Source organism: Triticum urartu, chromosome 3A, assembly GCF_056163025.1.
Source record: "Triticum urartu cultivar PI428250 chromosome 3A, HENAU_Tu73, whole genome shotgun sequence".
In the NCBI taxonomy this organism is placed as follows: Eukaryota; Viridiplantae; Streptophyta; class Magnoliopsida; order Poales; family Poaceae; genus Triticum; species Triticum urartu.
In genome coordinates this window covers 528431421-528449647 of record NC_141875.1, presented here as the reverse complement: position 1 = coordinate 528449647, position 18227 = coordinate 528431421, and positions in this window count along the sequence as shown.

The following is an 18227-nucleotide window of genomic DNA, read 5'->3' as shown; positions in this document are numbered from 1 at the left end:
GGCATATCATTAGGATCACTAGGAGCACTCTTATTAGCAAACAATTTCATAAGTTCATCCATCTTTCCACTCAAAACATTAATCTCTTCAATTGCATGCACCTTTTTACTAGTAGATCTTTTAGTGTGCCATTGGGAATAATTAACCATAATATTATCTAGGAGTTTGGTAGCTTCTCCTAAAGTGATTTCCATAAAAGTGCCTCCCGTGGCCGAATCTAAAAGATTTCTAGAAGCAAAATTCAATCCGGCATAAATTTTTTGTATACTCATCCATAAATTCAAACCATGTGTAGGACAATTACGTATCATTAATTTCATCCTCTCCCAAGATTGTGCAACATGTTCATGATCAAGTTGCTTAAAATTCATAATATCGTTTCTAAGAGAGATGATCTTAGTAGGAGGAAAATACTTAGAGATAAAAGCATCTTTACACCTATTCCATGAATCAATACTATTTTTAGGCAAAGACGAAAACCAAGCTTTAGCACGATCTCTAAGCGAAAATGGAAATAGTTTAAGTTTAACAATATCATTATCCACACCTTTCTTCTTTTGCATATCACACAAATCAATAAAGTTGTTTAGATGGGTAGTGGCATTTTCACTAGGAAGGACAGAAAACGGATCTTTCATGACAAGATTCAGTAAAGCAGTACAAGGTTCAGCATTGGTAAGAGTGCTAATAAAATCATTATTGTTGGTATTGGCAAAGTCACACAATTTAGTATTATCTTGAGCCATTGTAACAAGCAAGCAATCCAACACACAAGCAAACAAGAAGCAAGCGAAAAAGAGGCGAACAGAAAAAGGGTGAATGGAAAAGAGGGCGAATAAAACGGCAAGGGTGAAGTGGGGGAGAGGAAAACAAGAGGCAAATGGCAAATAATGTAATGCGAAGGATAATAGTTATGATGGGTACTTGGTATGTCTTGACTTGGCGTAGATCTCCCTGGCAACGGCGCTAGAGATCCTTCTTACTACCTCTTGAGCACTGCATTGGTTTTCCCTTGAAGAGGAAAGGGTGGTGCAGTAAAGCAGCGTAAGTATTTCCCTCAGTTTTTGAGAACCAATGTATCAATCCAGTAGGAGGCCACGCGCGAGTAACCTTGTACCTACACAAACAAATAAGAATCTCGCAACCAACGCGATAAAGGGGTTGTCAATCCCTTCACGACCACTTGCAAGAGTGAGATCTGATAGAGATGATAATAATAAGATAAATATTTTTGGTATTTTTATGATATAGATTGAAAGTAAAGATTGCAAAATAAAATAGATTGGAAACTTGTATGATGGAAAATAGACCCCGGGGCCATAGGTTTCACTAGTGGCTTCTCTCAAGAGAATAAGTATTACAGTGGGTGAACAAATTACTGTCGAGCAATTGATAGAAAAGCGAATAATTATGAGAATATCTAGGTATGATCATGTATATAGGCATCAGGTCCGTGACAAGTAGACCGACTCCTTCCTGCATCTACTACTATTACTCCACACATCGACCGCTATCTAGCATGCATCTAGAGTATTAAGTTCATAAGAACAGAGTAACGCCTTAAGCAAGATGACATGATGTAGAGGGATAAACTCATGCAATATGATGTAAACCCCATCTTTTATCCTCGATGGCAACAATACAATACGTGTCGTTTCCCTTTCTATCACTGGGGTCGAGCACCGCAAGATTGAACCCAAAGCTAAGCACTTCTCCCATTGCAAGAAATATCAATCTAGTAGGCCAAACCAAATTGATAATTCAAAGAGACTTGCAAAGATAAACCAATCATACATAAAAGAATTCAAAGAAGATTCAAATATTGTTCATAGATAAACTTGATCATAAACCAACAATTCATCGGATCTCGACAAACACACCGCAAAAAGAAGAGTTACATCGAATAGATCTCCAAGAGAATCGATGAGAACTCTGTATTGAGATCCAAAGAGAGAGAAGAAGCCATCTAGCTACTAGCTATGGACCCGAAGGTCTGAGGTAAACTACTCACACATCATCGGAGGGGCCATGGAGTTGATGTAGAGGCCCTCCGTGATCAATGCCCCCTCCGGCGGAGCTCCGGAAAAGGCCCCAAGATGGGATCTCTTGGGTACAAAAGGTTGCGGCGGTGGAAATAGGGTTTCGTGGTGCTCCTGGATGTTTGTGGGGTACATGGATATATATAGGAGGAAGTAGGTAGGTGGAGCAACGAGGGGTCCACGAGGGTGGAGGGTGCACCCAGGGGGGTAGGCGCGCCCCCTGCCTCGTGGCCTCCTCATTGATTGCTTGACGTCCACTCCAAGTCCTCTGGATCACGTTTGTTCCAAAAATCATGTTTCCGAAGGTTTCATTCTGTTTGGACTCCGTTTGATATTCCTTTTCTACAAAACACTAAAGTAGGCAAAAAAACAGCAATTTGGGTTGGGCCTCCGGTTAATAGGTTAGTCCCAAAAATAATATAAAAGTGTAAAATAAAGCCTGTTATCATCCAAAACAGATAATATAATAGCATGGAACAATAAAAAATTATAGATACGTTGGAGACGTATCACCGAGGTGTTTTGTTTCCGAGGCCTAACTGAGGTTTTGATTCATGATGTCTTAGATAGTTTTCACAGATCGAATCTGTGTGCTCCTTGGTGAGCCAAGCGTCCTCAATGGCACATAATCGGGACACTAGCTCGGACAATCCCGACAGTGTTTGAACATAGTGACGTGCAAGGGCATTCGAGATGCCTTTATCTTTGCATCCGTGCTGGAAAACAACAATTATGTTGGAGTCCAAGTAATCCGATATCTTGTCTTTGACAGTCAAGAATCTAGTCCAGTACTCCCTGATCGATTCGTCGGGGAGTTGCTACATGTAGGCCAGATCCCAGATGTCGGGTGGGCCGGAGTTATTGGGGCAATACTCTGCATGGAATATTGGCGGATGAGTTCCGATCTCAAAATGTCGTGGGTTCGAGACCCTGTTCTCTTCATCCGGTGTCAAATTTGTGGTCGTCGGGCGGGCTGATCTGGCCCAGAGGTCGGCCTCACCGGCCGTCTCCAGCAGGCCACCGTTTGACTCACTTTCCAGGAAGTATCTCAACCCATCATCCTTGGGGTAATTCCCTGCAGGGACCAAAGAAGGGTCATGTTTTGCCTCGGCTTTACGTGGAGGCGTGTTGGTGACTGAAACTTTGGGCGCATGAGCGAGCCTTCTGGTTCAAGGCCGTTGACCGGCGATCCCATCAATATCTTCGTCGATCACACAGCGGAACTCTCAATGAAAGCACCAGTGTTGGTGTCAAAACTGACAGACCTCGGGGTATGGGGTCACGAGTTGTGGATCTCAGATCGAGGGTAACAGGAATGGAGGAGACGATGTTTACCTAGGTTCGGGCCCTCTTGATGGAGGTAAAACCCTATGTCCTGCTCTTGTTTATATCAATGGAGATGTATCGAGTACAGAGTTGATCTACCTCGAGATCGTAATGTGTGATCTAACTCTAGGGCTAGGTGGATGATTTTGTGTCGATGTTCCATCTACGGGCTAAACCCTATGGCGGTAGTTATGAGCTAGGAAGCGACAAAGATCTTGGAGTATACGTCAAGTCTTCGGGGGATGCAGTCTTGATCACGCTTCCTACGTACGGCTTCCGGAGTCCATCTTTATCACTAATGGTGGCTTGCCGGCCCAACCCGAGGAGAATGGGCCGGCTGGGTTAATACTCCCTTATCCAGGACACTGTCACAACCCAACGGACACCTTCGGAGATACATGTAGAGCATCTTTATGATCACCTAGTTACAAAGTGACATTTGATAGCCGAGGTATTCCTCTGGTATTCGAGAGTTGTATGATCTCATGGTCTTAGGAATAGATACTTGACATGAAGAAAGCTATAGCAATAAACTCAAGTGATACGATCAAATGCTAAGCTTACAGTTGGGTCTTGTCCATCACATCATTCTCCTAATGATGTGATCCCGTTATCAAATGATAACTCATGTCTATGGTTAGGAAACCTTAACCATCTTTGATCAACGAGCTAGTCTAGTAGAGGCTCACTAGAGACATAGTATCTATTTATGTATTCACACTTGTATTTAAGTTTCTGGTCAATACAATTCTAGCATGAATAATAAACCATTATCATGAACAAGGAAATATGATAATAACCAATTTATTATTGCCTCTAAGGCATATTTCCAACATATATAGGTGGAGGGGCGTGGTGGCCAGCCCTCCAAGCCCTAGGGGCACACCAAGGGGGAGGAGTTAGACTCCTAGTCTAATTCCCTCCTTTTCCATACACAGGTGGACTTTCCACCTCTCCCAAGCCACATGGGCCTTAAGGGACTTGTGCGCCTAGTCCAATAAGTCCAGGGCGTCTCCCCTCAGCCCATGCTGACCCTTGGGACATGGTGGAACCCTTGCTGACTTCCAGACTCCTCTGGAAGTTTCCAGAACCTTCTAGAAGCTTCCTGGTAAAATACCGAAAAAACGGAAACTTCTTTTGAAACCCTGAAAGCAACTTTGCATATATAATATTTACCTCCAAACCATTCTGGAGCTCCTCGTGACATCTGGGATCTCATCCAGGACTCTGAACAACATTCAGTCACCAACATGCATATCCCAGCATTACTCTAGTGTCACTGGACGTTAAGCATGCGGACCCTATGGGTTCGAGAATCATGTAGCCATGACCCGAGACACCTCTCCGGTCAATAACCAACAACGTAACATGGATGCCCATACTGGTTCCTACATATTCCACGAAGATCTTTTATCGGTTGAACCACGATGTCAAGGATTCGATTAATCCCGTATGCAATTCCCTTTGTCCGGCGATATTTTACTTGCCCGAGATTCGATCGTCGATATCTCCATACCTAGTTCGATCTAGTTACCGACAATTCTCTTTACTCGTTCCACAATACAAGATCTCGTGACTAACTCATTAGCCACATTGCTTGCAAGCTATTTACGATGTTGTATTACTAAGAGGGCCCAGAGATATCTCTCTGTCACAATGAGTGACAAATCCCAGTCTCGATCCCTGCCAACCCAACAAACACCTTCGGAGATACCTGTAGAGCGTCTTTATGATCACCCAGTTATGAAGTGACGTTTGATAGCACACAATGTATTACTTCGGTATCTAGGAGTTGCATGATCTCATGGTCTTAGGAATAGATACTTGACATGAAGAAAGCTATAGCAATAAACTCAAGTGATACGATCGAATGCTAATCTTACGGTTGGCTCTTGTCCATCACATCATTCTCCTAATGATGGGATCCCATTATCAAATGAAAACTCATGTCTATGGTTAGAAAACCTTAACCATCTTTGATCAACGAGCTAGTCTAGTAGAGGCTCACTAGGGACATAGTATTTGTTTATGTATTCACACTTGTATTTAAGTTTCTGGTCAATACAATTCTAGCATGAATAATAAACCTTTATCATGAACAAGGAAATATGATAATAACCAATTTATTATTGCCTCTAGGGCATATTTCCAACATTAAATTCCTTCTCGGGACCCGTTGATGGACAAGCCGGAGGTCCAGGACAAAGCAGCTGATTAGAATGAGTCGGTTGGCAGGGATGAGCCAATTGACGAGGACGAGCCGCCTCAGCGAGATAATCTAGTGATCCAAGCCCGTGCCCCCTCTCCTATGGAGGGAAATCTAAATCTTGTTTCAGAACCGCCCCTGGAAACGACTCATACGGATGTGCTGATTACGGGAGAAAAGCAAAGTACTCCAGAAACTTCAAATATTTTGGCAAAGATCACCGCCAAGGATGAGTCACCCATGAAGGAGAAGGGGAAATCCAAACTTGAATATCCATCTCTGGAGGACGTAGATGTGAACTCCATTTACCAAGGGTATTGGACCCAACTGTCTGAAAGCTGGGATACTGAAATCTCCATGGTCAAAAGCGAAAATATGAGGTATGTCGTATTGTTTTTCTTCCTTATGTATATACATGTAGCCTCCGAGTCTTAAGTAGAGAAAGTAGTGAAATACTTGAGACTTGCTTTAACAAAACTTCATAGAAAAATCCTGGTTAGCACCCTTGGCCCGCCCTTGATGTAACCACTTTAGTTGTACTCAGATGTAACCCCCAAGAGCCGGGTTATTAATAAATAATGAGCTGGGACTTTTATAGATCTGAACTTATGAATTTGCGCAGTTGGTAGCCCCCAAGGGACGACTCATCATTATGTGATGGGTCGGGTCTTCAAGTATAGTTGGATGTAAAATGACAATGCATTAGCACCCAAGTGTCATGTTGAGTGCTTGAAGTCTACATGAGACTTGAGTAATAAGTCTGAAACTGACTGGTGTAGCCCCCAAGTGTCGGGTCAATCGCTCGCGACGACTCGGGACTTTAAGAATTTTTTGAATAATGTACCCCCAAGTGCCGGGTCGATCGCCTGCAGTGGCTCAGGACTTTCACTAATATACTTGACCTGATGAATCTTAATGGCAGGATATGTTGAACCAGGCCGAGTCACAGGCTACCGGCTAACAGAAAGAGCTGACGAAAGAGAAAAAACTTCAGGAAAAAGCAGAAAATCTATCTCCAGACTTCCATAGGTCTCTGATGTCTGCTCAAGACACTTCAGAAAAGACCAAGGCTGCTTTTGAGGAAGAAAGAGCCACCTTAGTCACGTGCAGAGGAGGCCGAGTCAAAGCTCGCACCTGTAACTCAAGAACCGGCGTCTATGAAGAGCCAAATTACAGACATGTGCATAGCCATCTTTGGTAAGAATAAATCTTGTAAGTTGCCAAATATTGTCAGCTTAAATATGTTAACTAGGTTACTGATATGTGTTTATGTGTCTCCACAGGCAAGAGACATCATAACGTGTGGGAACTCCCTCTGGTCAAGCTGAAAGTTGTCTATAAGTTTCTTGAGCAATTATATGTAGGTGGTGGTTACTGTGTTATGGCAGTCAAGAACACGAAGGCGCGCCCTTTTTATATCATGGACATGCTCAGGGAGTTTTCCACAGTTACATAATGGATCAAGGAGTGGAAAAGGGCAGCTTGTCGTCAAGGGGCGATGTACTCACATGCACCAAGGCGTATCTTCTGGAGATGGATCCGACTCTACTGGATGACGGGTTCCCAGAATTCAACGCGGATTATACCCCTTTTACTGACAAGGACTATCTGTGTTGTGTTAAGGAGACTCGGGGTGACGATGACCAAGATTGCAGATGAGCTGTTTCAAGTCGGTTATTTAGAAGCCGGTAAGCGCATGATTCTGCCCAGCCCACAACCCGTGGAGCTGACTCCTCCTCGTAAGCAAAACTTTGCTCCTGATGTCAACACTTTAACTGTGATGAGAGAAGACTCAAATTTTGAAGCTTTATCATCGATTCAGTGGGTGGCAGACGACCCCCGGACTGAAGCAGAAGACGTGACCCGGAAGCACCGAAAGAGCCAACACAAGCTGACCCGGCCAAAACTGGCACAGAAGAAGAACAAAGGAACATCAACCTGGAGGGTTCCAACGCCGTCTTACAATAGTGATCCTTGTGAGTTGTAACATTTGTTAGGGAAAACTTGTTGGAAATAGCCCTTTTACAGCTTGTAATATTTGGTAGAAAAACTCCATGATTTGTCAATGCCTTCGTGCATTGAATATGCTTAACTTTTGAACCTGATGACAAGCTGATAAGATATGTATGTTGATCATGCTTGTGTGCTCAATCTGGTCATATAGACTTGGTGTATTTGATTGAAACCCTTGGTTGTATTAATAAAACAACTCGGCAAATAGATGTATGAGAAATCCATAAGTGTTGTAGTATACTACGGAGCACAAATTGGATTGCTCAAGGCCCGGACAATTTTATGACCCGGTATTATTGTTGGGGAACGTAGCAGAACTATAAAATTTTCTACGCATCACCAAGATCAATCTATGGAGTCATCTAGCAACGAGGGAGAGAGGAGTGCATCTACATACCCTTGTAGATCGCGTGCGGAAGCGTTCAAGAGAACGGGGTTGATGGAGTCGTACTCGTCGTGATCCAAATCACCGATGACCAAGTGTCGAACGGACAGCACCTCCGCGTTCAACACACGTACAGTTGTGAAGACGTCTCCTCCTTCTTGATCCAGCAAGGGGGAAGGAGAGGTTGATGAAGATCCAGCAGCACGACGGCATGGTGGTGGATGCAGCAGGATCCCGGCAGGGCTTCGCCAAGCGCAAGCGGGGAGGAGAGGTGTTACGGACGGAGAGGGAGGTGCCAAGAGCAAGGGGTGTGGCTACCCTCCCTTCCCCCTCTTTATATAGGGGCCTTGGGGGGCGCCGGCCCTAGGAGATGAATCTCCAAGGGGGCGGGGGCCAAGGGGTGGCTTCCCCCCCCCCCAAGCCAAGTGGGGGGCACCCCCACCCCTAGGGTTTCCCAACCCTAGACGCAGGGGAGGACCAAGGGGGTGCACCAGCCCACCAGGGGCTGGTTCCCCTCGCACTTCAGCCCATGGGGCCCTCCGGGATAGGTGGCCCCACCCGGTGGACCCCCGGGACCCTTCCGGTGGTCCCGGTACAATACCGGTGACCCCCGAAACCTTCCCGATGGCCGAAACTGGACTTCCTATATATAAATCTTTACCTCCGGACCATTCCGAAACTCCTCGTGACGTCTGGGATCTCATCCGGGACTCCGAACAACTTTCGGGTTACTGCATACTAATATCTCTACAACCCTAGCGTCACCGAACCTTAAGTGTGTAGACCCTACGGGTTCGGGAGACATGCAGACATGACCGAGACGCCTCTCCGGTCAATAACCAACAGCGGGATCTGGATACCCATGTTTGGCTCCCACATGCTCCACGATGATCTCATCGGATGAACCACGATGTCGAGGATTCAATCAATCCATATACAACTCCCTTTGTCAATCGGTACGTTACTTGCACGAGACTCGATCGTCGGTATCCCAATACCTCGTTCAATCTCGTTACCGGCAAGTCACTTTACTCGTGCCGTAAATTGATGATCCCGTGATCAACCACTTGGTCGCATTGAGCTCATTATGATGATGCATTACCGAGTGGGCCCAGAGATACCTCTCCGTCACACGGAGTGACAAATCCCAGTCTCGATTCGTGCCAACCCAACAGACACTTTCGGAGATACCTGTAGTGTACCTTTATAGTCACCCAGTTACGTTGTGACGTTTGGCACACCCAAGGCACTCCTACGGTATCCGGGAGTTGCACAATCTCATGGTCTAAGGAAATGATACTTGACATTCGGAAAAGCTACAGCAAACGAACTACACGATCTTTGAGCTATGCTTAGGATTGGGTCTTGTCCATCACATCATTCTCCTAATGATGTGATCCCATTATCAATGACATCCAATGTCCATAGTCAGGAAACCATGACTATCTTTTGATCAACGAGCTAGTCAACTAGAGGCTCACCAGGGAAGTGTTGTGGTCTATGTATTCACACATGTATTACGATTTCCGGATAACACAATTATAGCATGAACAATAGACAATTATCATGAACAAAGAAATATAATAATAACCATTTTATTATTGCCTCTAGGGCATATTTCCAACAGTCTCCCACTTGCACTAGAGTCAATATTCTAGTTACATTGTGATGAATCGAACACCCATGCAGTTCTGGTGTTGATCATGTTTTGCTCTAGGGAGAGGTTTAGTCAACGGATCTGCCACATTCAGGTCCATATGTACTTTACAAATCTCTATGTCTCCATTTTGAACACTTTCACGAATGGAGTTGAAGCGACGCTTGATATGCCTGGTCTTCCTATGAAACCTGGGCTCCTTGGCAAGGGCAATAGCTCCAGTGTTGTCACAGAAGAGAGTCATCGGGCCCGACGCATTGGGTATGACTCCTAGGTCAGTAATGAACTCCTTCACCCAGACTGCTTCTTGTGCTGCCTCCGAGGCTGCCATGTACTCCGCTTCACATGTAGATCCCGCCACAACGCTCTGCTTGCAACTGCACCAGCTTACTGCCCCACCATTCAAAATATACACGTATCCGGTTTGTGACTTAGAGTCATCCAGATCTGTGTCGAAGCTAGCATCGATGTAACCCTTTACGATGAGCTCTTCGTCACCTCCATAAACGAGAAACATATCCTTAGTCCTTTTCAGGTACTTCAGGATATTCTTGACCGATGTCCAGTGTTCCATGCCTGGATTACTTTGGTACCTTCCTACCAAACTTACGACAAGGTTTACATCAGGTCTGGTACACAGCATAGCATACATGATAGACCCTATGGCCGAGGCATAGGGGACGACACTCATCTTTTCTCTATCTTCTGCCGTGGTCGGGCATTGAGCCGTGCTCAATCTCGTACCTTGCAATATAGGCAAGAACCCCTTCTTTGACTAATCCATTTTGAACTTCTTCAATATCTTGTCAAGGTACGTACTCTGTGAAAGACCAATGAGGCATCTCGATCTATCTCTATAGATCTTGATGCCTAATATATAAGCAGCTTCTCCAAGATCCTTCATTGAAAAACACTTGTTCAAGTAGGCCTTTATGCTTTCCAAGAATTCTATATCATTTCCCATCAACAGTATGTCATCCACATACAATATGAGAAATGCTACAGAGCTCCCACTCACTTTCTTGTAAATGCAGGCTTCTCCATAAGTCTTCGTAAACCCAAACGCTTTGATCATCTCATCAAAACAAATGTTCCAACTCCGAGATGCTTGCACCAGCCCATAAATCGAGCGTTGGAGCTTGCACACCTTGTCAGCATTCTTAGGATCGACGAAACCTTCCGGCTGCATCATATACAATTCTTCCTTAAGGAAACCATTAAGGAATGATGTTTTGACGTCCATTTGCCATATCTCATAATCATAGAATGCGGCAATTGCTAACATGATTCAGACGGACTTCAGCTTCGCTACGGGTGAGAAAATCTCATCGTAGTCAACCCCTTGAACTTGTCGATAACCCTTAGCGACAAGCCGAGCTTTATAGATGGTAACATTACCATCCGCGTCTGTCTTCTTCTTAAAGATCCATTTATTTTCTATGGCTCGCCGATCAATGGGCAAGTCAGTCAAAGTCCATACTTTGTTTTCATACATGGATCCTATCTCGGATTTCATGGCCTCCAGCCATTTGTCGGAATCCGGGCCCTCCATCGCTTCTTCATAGTTTGAAGGTTCACCGTTGTCTAACAACATGATTTCCAAGATAGGGTTGCCGTACCACTCTGGTGCGGAACGTGTCCTCGTGGACCTACGAAGTTCAGTAGCAACTTGACCTGAAGTTTCATGATCATCATCATCAACTTCCTCTCTAGTCAGTGCAGGCACCTCAGGAACATTTTCTTGAGCTGCGCCACTTACCGGTTCAAGAGGTAATACTTCATCAAGTTCTACTTTCCTCCCACTTATTTCTTTCAAGAGAAACTCTTTCTCTAGAAAGGACCCATTCTTGGCAACAAAGATCTTGCCTTCGGATCTAAGGTAGAAGGTATACCCAATAGTTTCTTTAGGGTATCCTATGAAGACGCATTTTTCCGATTTGGGCTCGAGCTTTTCAGGTTGAAGTTTCTTGACATAAGCATCGTGTCCCCAAACTTTTGGAAATGACAGCTTAGGTTTCTTCCCAAACCATAATTCATACTGTGTCGTCTCAACGGATTTCGACGGAGCCCTATTTAAAGTGAATGTGGCAGTCTCTAAAGCATAGCCCCAAAATGACAGCGGTAAATCGGTAAGAGACATCATAGATCGCACCATATCTAATAGAGTGCGATTACGATGTTCGGACACACCATTACGCTGAGGTGTTCCAGGCGGCGTGAGTTGTGAAACTATTCCACATTTTCTTAAGTGTGTGCCAAATTCGTGACTCAAGTATTCTCCCCCATGATCTGATCGCAAGAACTTGATTTTCCTGTCACGTTGATTCTCAACCTCACTCTAAAATTCCTTGAACTTTTCAAAGGTCTCAGACTTGTGTTTCATTAAGTAGACATACCCATATCTACTCAAGTCATCAGTGAGGGTGAGAACATAACGATAGCCACCGCGAGCCTCAGCACTCATTGGACCGCACACATCAGTATGTATGATTTCCAATAAGTTGGTTGCTCGCTCCATTGTTCCTAAGAACGGAGTCTTGGTCATTTTACCCATGAGGCATGGTTCGCACGTGTCAAATGATTTGTAATCAAGAGACTCTAAAAGTCCATCTGCATGGAGCTTCTTCATGCGTTTGACACCTATGTGACCAAGGCGGCAGTGCCACAAGTATGTGGGACTATCATTATCAACCTTACATCTTTTGGTATTCACACTATGAATATGTGTAACATTACGCTCGAGATTCATTAAGAATAAACCATTCACCAACGGAGCATGACCATAAAACATATCTCTCATATAAATATAACAACCATTATTCTCGGATTTAAATGAGTAGCCATCTCGAATTAAACGAGATCATGATACAATGTTCATGCTCAAAGTTGGCACTAAATAACAATTATTGAGGTTTAAAACTAATCCCGTAGGTAAATGTAGAGGCAGCATGCCGACGGCGATCACATCGACCTTGGAACCATTCCCGACGCGCATCGTCACCTCGTCCTTCGCCAGTCTCCGTTTATTCCGTAGCTCCTGCTTTGAGTTACAAATGTGAGCAACCACACCGGTATCAAATACCCAGGAGCTACTACGAGTACCGGTAAGGTACACATCAATTACATGTATATCACATATACCTTTAGTGTTGCCGGCCTTCTTGTCCGCTAAGTATTTGGGGCAGTTTCGCTTCCAGTGACCACTTCCCTTGCAATAAAAAACACTCAGTATCGGGCTTGGGTCCATTCTTTGGCTTCTTCCCGGCAGCATGCTTACCGGGCGCGGCAACTCCCTTGCCGTCCTTCTTGAAGTTCTTTTTACCCTTGCCTTTCTTGAACTTAGTGGTTTTATTCACCATCAACACTTGATGTTCCTTTTTGATTTCCACCTCCGCTGATTTCAGCATTGAATATACCTCAGGAATGGTCTTTTCAATCCCCTGCATATCGAAGTTCATCACAAAGCTCTTGTAGCTCGGTGGAAGCGACTGAAGGATTCTGTCAATGACCGCGTCATCCGGGAGATTAACTCCCAGCTGAGTCAAGCGGTTATGAAACCCAGACATTCATATCTCTCGACCCGGGCATGAGCTTGAAAAACCATTTTCAGCTCTTCGAACATCTCATATGCTCTGTGTCTCTCAAAACGCTTTTGGAGCCCCGGTTCTAAGCTGTAAAGCATGCCGCACTGAATGTCGGGTGGTAGGTGCGACATATGCCAATGGGTAGCTTATCATTGTGGGAACCAGTAAGACGTCGCCGGTGCCTGGAAGCGGGATGAGGCGAAGACATGCACGCCGGCGAATCTTACCCAGCTTCGGGGCTCTCCGTGGAGATAACACCCCTACTGCTGCTCTGCGGGGTCTCCGCATGATCACTAGATGAACAAGTAGCTACACGATGCTCCTTGAGCTGTTTTGTGAGGAGAAGAAGTGGAGCACGGCTAGCCCTCCTCCCCTCTCTATGTGGTGTCTAGAACTAGCTTGGATCAACCCTTTGCATGGGTGTCCCGGGGGGTTTATATAGGCCTACCCCCCGGGGGTACAATGGTAATCCGGCTGGGCATGGGCCCCAGCCGTCTGTGACTACACTCACCGGCTTCTGTGCCGGCTGCTGGGGCCCGCCGGCTTCTGTGCCGGCTGCTGGGGCCCGCCGGCTGGTGGGTCCCGCCGGCTGCCGGCTCCTTGGTCGACAGGCAGGCCCCACTGTCCAGGGCCTTGTCGGTGGCTGGTTACTGTTGCTCAATCCTGGTGACGAGGGCTTCGCCGAGGTGGGCGTGGCTACAGTGCCGCCGCCCGGCGGGTGATCGTTGTAGCCTCACCGCGTCTTGTCTGCTTAATGGGGCGTCTCCTTCGAGGGAGGTGGCAAGCCGGCTGTGGAGAGCCGGCTCTGTCTTGGGCCGACTGGGGGAGGCCTGGCCGTCTTCGGGCGTCTCTCTGCCCGAAGGGGCCCACCGCCGTGGGCCGCACCGGCAACCCGTCGTGGATGACATCAGGGTCAACGTGGCAACAGTGCCGCGCCAGACGGGCCATGGCCACCCGTACTACGCACTGTGCCAGGCGTGCTCTGGGATTCGGGGGTGGCAGGCTTTACTGTAGCCATGCCCCGTCACATCGCCGTTATGTGGATGCAGACTTCGAGGGTACGATCCTGACCGCTTTGTGGGAGCCGGCTTCTTGGAGTCCGCCTTCTCGCGGCCGGCTTCTCGGAGCCGGCCCTCCCGCGGCTTTCTTCATGAGGGCTAAAGTCGGGTCGCCTTCTGATAGCCGGCCTGGGAGACAGCCGGCAAGGGGAAGGCGGCCCCACGTCTTGGATTCTTGAGGGCGGGATCGGCTTGTAATTTTCTAGAAGAGCCAGGGGGTGCCGGCTAGGCTACCCGTGGTCATTTACTCCGACAGTAGTCCCCGAAGCTGATCGAGCTTTGAGGCTGACAAAGGGACGAGAAGCTTGGTCAGCTTCCTATCCTAAGGGGCCGGCTTTGCTTGTGCGCGCCGTCTTCGGAAAGCCCCGTTCCTCGTAGGCGGGAACGCGGGTCGGCCTGCGAGCTGACCGCGTGCCATCACGCGGGCCACGTGGCAAGGAAATCCTGCCAACGCACGCGCGTGATGGGACGCCGCCGCAGGCCCAGGCCCGCCACTCCCAGGCCTCGGCCCGAGCGCGGATCTTCTGCGGCCCACACGGACCACTCGCCTTCCCACGATGGTTTTATTACGCCATCAGGGCGCAGTAATCGCGGGACGTGGGGGAGTGGGCGCAGTTGATCCCCACATTCCCCCACGCCACGCCTCCTCGGCTCCGCCGCGCGGGTCTATAAGTAGGGGGAGGAGGGGGAGCGGCAGAGGCTCGCACGCTCTCCCTCGCTCCGCCCCTTCTCGCCTTCCTTCTTCTTCCCTCCGCCGCCGCAGCAACCTATTGACGTGCCGTTCCGCCGTCGGACCTCTCGGTTCCTTTGGTCCCGCCGTAGCGGGGTCGTGCGCGTCTACGCCGTCGCTTCGTCTTGCTCCCCACCGCATCGCTCCCATGGCACTGTCGAGCTCGTGGGATGGCTCCAACGTCCACGAGGACCACGTCGAGTTCCTCCGCCGGACGCGGTGCCTGCCGGGCAAGAACTTCGTGCGGGTTCGTTAGGCGCCGGCGAGGGAGATCTCGCCGGCACCGGAGGAGGGCGAGCGGGTGATCTTCCGCTTGCACTGCCTGCGCGGCTTCGGCCTCCCGACAAGCGGATTTCTTCGAGCTTTCCTTGAATTCTACCACCTCCAGCCGCATCACCTCACGCCCAACGCGGTGATGCTGCTGTCAGCTTTCGTCACCCTGTGCGAGGGCTTTCTTGGGGTTCTCCCCACTCTCGAGCTCTGGGGGGAATTCTTCTAGAGCAAGCTCATCACCGTCGTCGCGGGCGTGCCCGCCCCCTGCGGAGCCTTCATTGCCATGAGGCGGATGGGCGAGAACAATCCGTTCCCACCCATCCCGCTGATCCAGTCGGTGAAGCTCTGGCAGAAGTCCTACTTTTACGTGAAGAACGTCGCCCCGCAAGGCGACTACGTCAACCTGCCGTCTTACGTAGCCGGCCCGCCGGCTGGGAGGCAACCTTCATGGAGCTACCGGGCCAGGTCGCTGTCTCAGGCCGGGAACGCAGCCGTCTCCCGGCTCCGGGTGATGATCCAGTCGGAGGGCCTGACTGGAGCCGACTTGGTGGCCGCCTTCGTGGAGCGCCGGGTACTTCCGTTCCAAGGCCGGCCTCACGTGATTTGCCAGATGAGCGGCCGCTTCGACCCGTGCCGGCTGAGCACCAGGGAGATGCCTCATGCAGAGGTGTCTTACATGGTGAACTACATCTCCAACTGCAAGCTCGCCGAGGATCGGCGATACGGCAAGGAGCCGTATTCTCACGCCAACCCTCCGCCTGTCGTAAGTTTTTCTTCTTTTCTTCCTTTTTGTAGCCGGCCTCGTGATAGCCGACATTTGATCAGTTGGTTTGCCCTTAGCAGAACCCTCTTCTTCCGCCGACGGCCGGGGCCGCAGGGGTAGAGCGCCAGCTCCTCCCCGATCGCACGGTGGACGACGCCGACGACCCAGACCTGGGAGCGGCCGCCATGGAAGACGCCATCGTGGGGGAAGGCGACGAGGCAGGAGGCGCGGGGCCCGGAGCCGGCTTCGAGGACTGGCCGGACGACGACGAGGTCGAAGCCGCCCCGCACCGCCAGCCGGCTTGATCATCAAGGCGCGGGCCCGTCTGCCGCGCCGGCTGCCCGTGGCGACGCGCAGAAGCGTCGGGCCGCGTCGACCTTCTTCGGCAGCCGGCCGAAGAAATCCAAGGCTTCCACGGCGGCGACCAAGCGGGATGAGGCGGCCGTGAAGGCGGCCCGCTTCCACAAGGCGGTGAAACAGCCGCAGGAGATCTCGGCGTAAGTCGTCAAATGTCTTGTATATATATATATATATATATATTGTTGTCCTTTTCGATTGAAGCTCTTCTGAACCTTTCTTTGCTCGCCGGGCAGGGCACCGCTTTCCCTTGAGCGAGGTCCTGGCGGCTCCGTAGTCGGGCCGACCGGAGGGTCCTCCGGTCCCGTCGCGTGGATCCCCGCGCCGACCTTAGGGAGGCCACGGAGCGGAACGCACGGGAGGCGCGGGAGGAGCGGGAGGCGGCGGAGCGAAGGACCGCCCAGGCGGCGAAGGAGCAGGCCGATGCGGCGGCCAAGGCCCGGGCGGAGGCGGCAGCCGCGGAGACGGAGGCGGAGGCCTCGCACAACCAGCCTCCGTTGCTCGTCGTTCCCCTCCGCGTCGTGGCCCCCGACATCCCCGTGCCCCCATCGAAGGAGGTCGACCAAGACCCGCCGGTGGTGGAGAGGAGGGAGGACCACGTGGTCTTCGTGGAGGGGGCACCGCAGACGGCGCCGACTGGGGCGGGCCAAAGCGGCCAATCAGCCACGGCGCCAGAGCAGCCGGCCGGGGGCGAGCCGGAGGCAGGGGCCGGCCTTGAGGTGCAGCCGGCATTGCGCCGGCGCGCAGGGGGAGGCACCTCCGCACCGGAGCCGCACCGAGCTGCGGGCGCCAGCCAGACGGCGGAGAGCCTGGAGGCGGCCAGCGTCAGCACGTCCGAGTGGACTCCCAGCGGGGGGACGGGTGAGCTGAATGCGGCGGCCCAGGAGGTCCGGAACCGACTTCAAGCCCAAGCCGCCTCGCTGCAGCGATACACCCAAGAGTTCCTCGCGACGCAGGCTGTCATCCGGGTGAGTCTTCTGGCCTCGGTTGTTTTGCTCTTTTGATTTCTTCCGTGGGGGCGCGTCAGCGCACCCACTGGGTGTAGTCCCCGAGTTCCGAGTCGGCTGCTGCGCAGGCGGCTTGGAACTTACTAGGTCCTGACAACTATCTTATTCTCGCCTCCTGTCTGATCTTCCAGGAGTATCATAACCTCCGCGCTGCTGCCTTCAACTCCCAGGCTCAGGAGCTGGGCTGGAGAACCGAAGACCTGACCAGCAGCCGGAGTGCGTGCTTTGTTTCGTTCATCTCCTGTGGGGGCGCGTCAGCGCACCCACTGGGTGTAGTCCCCGAGATTCGGGCCGACTGCTGAGCAGTCGGGTCGGATCTTCCTTAACGACTTCTTCCTTATTGATTTTCCTTTTTCTTCATGCTTGCAGGGGCCAATGCCGACTTGAGGGGGCAGCTCAGCGGGGCCCAGGCCGCCCTTCGCGCCAAGGAAGCCGAGTACAACGCCTTGGTCCTAGAGCGTGACCGCCTGGCCAAGAAGTTGGCCGACCAGGAGGAGAGCCACAAGGCGGCCCTAAAGAAGGCACAGGACAGTGAGGACGCCCTGAAGGCCGAGTTCGAGACCGAAGCGGCGGGCTGGGCTGAGGCAAAACAAGCGCTGAGCGAGGGCTTCGGTCGTATCGAGGATTTGATCGATGGTAAGCCGCCTTCCTCACTCCTTGCTTGCCCCTTGCCCCCTGATTTGTGTTCTGATTTGTGCTGCTTTTTGTTCTCTGTGCAGACTACTTTCCCGGCTACTCTGTCTTCGCCACCCAAACCATCGAGGCCCATCGCGAGGCGCACCGGCAGGTGGGGGCTGAAATCGCGCCGGACGCGAGCCGGACGCTTGAG